The 5,269-nt window shown below is 45.0% G+C and overlaps 1 non-coding gene across 1 annotated transcript; it reads left to right on the plus strand.

The window, feature by feature from the left end:
• The first annotated feature begins 2,666 nt into the window (after positions 1-2,666).
• Positions 2,667-2,741, plus strand: Trnas-cga. Its single transcript has one exon. It is a non-coding gene; the product is annotated as a tRNA-Ser (tRNA).
• The last annotated feature ends 2,528 nt before the right edge of the window (positions 2,742-5,269 follow it).

Below are 5,269 nucleotides of genomic sequence, written 5' to 3' on the forward strand. Positions count from 1 at the left end.
AACATCGGTAGAACATTACGTACGAAATCAGCATACATTGCACCATTTACATTGCCATCGATAAAATGGGGGGCAATTATCCTTCCTCCCATAATGCCGCACCATACATTAACCCGCCAAGGTCGCTGATGTTCCACTTGTTGCAGCCATCGTGGACTTTCCGTTGCCCAATAGTGCATTTTATGCCGGTTTACGTTACCGCTGGTGGTGAATGACGCTACGTCACTAAATAGAACGCGTGCAAAAATCTGTCATCGTCCCGTAATTTCTCTTGTGCTCAGTGGCAGAACTGTACACGACGTTCAAAGTCGTCGCCATGCAATTCACGGTGCATAGAAATATGGTACGGGTGCAATCGATGTTGATGTAGCGTTCTCAACACCGACGTTTTTGAGATTCTCGATTCTCACGCAATTTGTCTCCTGCTGATGTACGGATTAGCCGTGACAGCAGCTGAAACACCTACTTGGGCATCATCATTTGTTGCAGGTCGTGGTTGACGTTTCACACGTGGTTGAACACTTCCTGTTTCCTTAAATAACCTAACTATCCCGCGAACGGTCCGAACACTAGGATGATGTCATCCAGGATACCGAGCAGCATACATAGCACCCGACCGTTGAGCATTTTGATCACAGTAGCCATACATCAACACAATATCGACCTTTTCCGCAATTGGTAAACGTTCTATTTTAGCACGGATAATGTATCACGAAGCAAATACCGTCCGCACTGGCGGAATGTTACGTGATACCACGTACTTACACGTTTGTGACTATTAGAGCGCCATCTATCACAAAGAGAAAAAAGTGGTCCAACTAAAACATTCATGTTTCTTTACGTACTATACGAATATGTAATAAAAAATGGGGGTTCCTATTTAAAAAAAAACGCAGTTGATATCTGTTTGACCTACGGCAGCGCCATCTAGCGAGCCAACCATAGCACCATCTGGTTTCCCCCTTCAAGCTAGACGAGTTTCGTTCTTTGTAGTTTTTTCGTTTGACGCTTATTTCGTGAGATATTTGGCCCGGTCAGTATCAATGGACCACCCTGTACTAATATGGAGTGTGTCGACTCTACGGTTTTGCGACGGCTTGAACTTTGCTGTGGACACTTTCCATGAGGTTTCTGTGGAGGAATGGCAGCCCATTATTTTTCAGGGGCAAACACTAGAGATGGTAGTGATGTTGGACGCGGGTGTCTGGTGGATTCTGATCGGGACTTGGTGGCACGGTACGTTTCGGGAATTTCAGTTTCTTCATTTGGGGTACCGCAGCCGTACGTGTGGTGTCCATGTGTTGCACAATTATTCTGTTACTAATCGACTGATATATCCGATCGGGAAGCTAGCACATAACATGCGAACATTACAACGAATTTTTTAAATTGTGACGCTTGCATGCTATGTCATTGCTTTCTGATCTCCTATATTCGCCGGTTTATATCAGGATAATGTTGTACATGGGCACCTACTGCGTTTGAAAATGGCTCATAAAGCAGGAAATGGCCAATCTTGCAGGATGTAACAAAGTGAATACTTGTCAACACAAGCCGCGATGCAAACTTCAATACAACACTTAAGGAGCTTTACTGTCCACAAACCTTGGCATCAAATATGTTGCTTTGTGTTAATTTCCATTGTCATGCTGATGTAATCAACGTCTCAGAAGTGCTCCTCTATTGTATGCACCACAGAATCTTATAAATGTGCTCATATCCTTCAGCATATAGCTTTCTCTTAAGCGCAATAAATGGGCCACACCCTAACGACGAAATACACTCCCATACAGCAACACTACCCTGTCTGTGCTTCATTTTCACTCTACGCACGGTGGCAGGTAACATTCTCTAGGAATTCACTCAAACGCTTCAATCGGATTGCCACATGGTACAACATGATTCGTCGCTTGTCATTCGTTTCCATTCATTCAGTATACAATGCCGTCGTTATTTACGTCGCCCCAGCCGTCGCTTAACAACGACTACAGAAATGTGTGACAAATACGGAGCTGCTCGACCATCGTACCATTCCCTCTGGCTCCCTACGCACAGCCATTGTGCTAGCTGGACTGCTCTCACCAGTGATTTCTTCCGCTGACTTCATGCGATTTTTAATAACCATCCTCCGTAAAGCTCGACGGTCCGTGTGCGTCTATACATGAGGTGTGTCTGATCGTGGTTTGGCTATAATTGTTCCTTCTCGTTTGCACTTCAAACTCGTATCACCAACAGACCAAAAGTCGACTTTGGCGTCCTTACAAGGGTTTAAATGTGCCTAATAGATTTGTTACTCAGGTAACACAGGTGTGTGCGAATACTGTTGATCAGATATTGTATTTAACGTTCTCTTCAGTCTCTTATTACCTTCGGTAGCTCAGTTGGTAGAGCACTTGCCCGCGAAAGGCAAAGGTCCCGAGTTCGAGTCTCGGTCGGGCACACAGTTTTAATCTGCCAGGAAGTTTCACATCAGCGCACACTCCGCTGCAGAGTGAAAATCTCATTCTGGAAACATCCCCCAGGCTGTGGCTAAGCCATGTCTCCGCAATATCCTTTCTTTCAGGAGTGCTAGTTCTGCAAGGTTCGCAGGAGAGCTTCTGTAAAGTTTGGAAGGTAGGAGACGAGGTACTGGCAGAAGTACAGCTGTGAGTACCGGGCGTGAGTCGTGCTTCGATAGCTCAGTTGGTAGAGCACTTGCCCGCGAAAGGCAAAGGTCCCGAGTTCGAGTCTCGGTCGGGCACACAGTTTTAATCTGCCAGGAAGTTTCACATCAGCGCACACTCCGCTGCAGAGTGGAAATTCTCATTCTGGAAACATCCCCCAGGCTGTGGCTAAGCCATGTCTCCGCAATATCCTTTCTTTCAGGAGTGCTAGTTCTGCAAGGTTCGCAGGAGAGCTTCTGTAAAGTTTGGAAGGTAGGAGACGGGGTACTGGCAGGAGTAAAGCTGTGAGTACCGGGCGTGAGTCGCGCTTCGGTAGCTCAGTTGGTAGAGCACCTGCCCGCGAAAGGCAAAGGTCCCGAGTTCGAGTCTCGGTCGGGCACACAGTTTTAATCTGCCAGGAAGTTTCACATCAGCGCACACTCCGCTGCAGAGTGGAAATTCTCATTCTGGAAACATCCCCCAGGCTGTGGCTAAGCCATGTCTCCGCAATATCCTTTCTTTCAGGAGTGCTAGTTCTGCAAGGTTCGCAGGAGAGCTTCTGTAAAGTTTGGAAGGTAGGAGACGAGGTACTGGCAGGAGTAAAGCTGTGAGTACCGGGCGTGAGTCGTGCTTCGGTAGCTCAGTTGGTAGAGCACTTGCCCGCGAAAGGCAAAGGTCCCGAGTTCGAGTGTCGGTCGGGCACACAGTTTTAATCTGCCAGGAAGTTTCACATCAGCGCACACTCCGCTGCAGAGTGGAAATTCTCATTCTGGAAACATCCCCCAGGCTGTGGCTAAGCCATGTCTCCGCAATATCCTTTCTTTCAGGAGTGCTAGTTCTGCAAGGTTCGCAGGAGAGCTTCTGTAAAGTTTGGAAGGTAGGAGACGAGGTACTGGCAGAAGTAAAGCTGTGAGTACCGGGCGTGAGTCGTGCTTCGGTAGCTCAGTTGGTAGAGCACTTGCCTGCGAAAGACAAAGGTCCCGAGTTCGAGTCTCGGTCGGGCACACAGTTTTAATCTGCCAGGAAGTATCTCTTATTACCTTGTTACTGCCAGTGACGTTTGGAGGGATTGTTGGGATGCCGTTCATATGTCCCACAATTATAGATCAATCCTCCTACTGTTTGGCAGGTGGTAGTCAGCGAATCGGAACTGAACGGTCCTAAGGCCTAATCAGTGGGTGGTGTTTACGCTTACGTTTATTATCTTACTGAGTATATAATTTTACCTTGCTATTATGCTGGAGGAAATCCTTGACCGCTTTTTTTGTGATTGAAGGATTTGAAATGCAATTTCCACCTCACTTCATCACTATCTCGTTTATCAAAATTCCACCAAGTTTCAGTTTTTGTAGACGCCATTACATCTACAGATTCAACATTCTTGCACTTAAACTGCTTCAAACAGCTATACAAGAACAAAACTGAATCATGGAAACAAGGGAATTCCAAGTGAGCGAATGCGAACGAAACGTTGCCACCGTTCGCAAAGCTTCGCAAATGTTTAAAAAAAATGTTCAAATGTGAGTGTAATCTTGTGGGACTTAACTGCTAACGTCATCAGTGCCTAAGCTTACATACTACTTACTCTAAATTATCCTAACGACAAACACACACACCCATGCCCGAGCGAGGACTGGAACCTCCGCCGGGACCAGCCGCACAGTCCATGACTGCAGCGCCTTGACCGCTCGGCTAATCCCGCACGGCGCGCAAATGTTTTCGTGTGCCCTGGCGCCCGCACGCACACTGCGCGTGCGTTTGTTGGCGTATTGGTGCTCGTGATTTTAGTTGTTAAAAGTATCTGGAATGAGTCATGTGAGCCTAGTTACGGGTAAACAATCAAAATGTAATAGCTCATAAGTAGGATATTTCAATACGATACCTGCTATGAAGCACTGAGATGAGTAAAAGAATCAGCTACAAAGTATCGAGTAAAAAATTGTCGAGATACCAGGAAGAATCGACACTTTTTCCATGTCCCCAACAGTCCACTGTACACTGTTCGTCACTATTATGGGCCATTTCCTGTCTTAATATTTTCGAAATACGGATACTGATAAAAATCACTTGCTACGCGCTCTGATCTCTTTTGACCTATCAGCGTGTGCAATAAAGGGTGAGGCCACATAAAATAGCTACAAATCCAGTGAATATATAGATGTTTGGATTTCGTTAAGTTATAGAGACTAATACGGAAAATAATCTGACGTCCGCAACTAATTTTTAACATTGATAACAACTGAAAACTTACTTCTAATGACAGTATACACATTTAGTTTATTAATAAATCTTAATAAATCTATTTGTCTCATTTACTGGGTAGCTTTTGTTAATTTTCGCCTGGCCAATAAAAGCAGGAACTGCGACCTAAATGACGAGAAAAATCCTGTGAGATCCTAGCACAAACATCAAAATTAATTATACAAGTATGTCCTAATATAGCACGATTTTAAAACGGGTCAAGATGTACAAAATAATTACATAAGTACGCACTCCACTTCTTCATGTTAAATTCTACAAGAATTTTCATTACTATAAATTTACAAGCACAAATTTTCAGCATGACTTATAAGGGGCTAGGAATCTGTATGCGACTAGCAGAAATTATTTTATACATTTAAGTCCGA

This window comes from Schistocerca americana, chromosome 6 (assembly GCF_021461395.2).
Source record: "Schistocerca americana isolate TAMUIC-IGC-003095 chromosome 6, iqSchAmer2.1, whole genome shotgun sequence".
Lineage (NCBI taxonomy): Eukaryota > Metazoa > Arthropoda > Insecta > Orthoptera > Acrididae > Schistocerca > Schistocerca americana.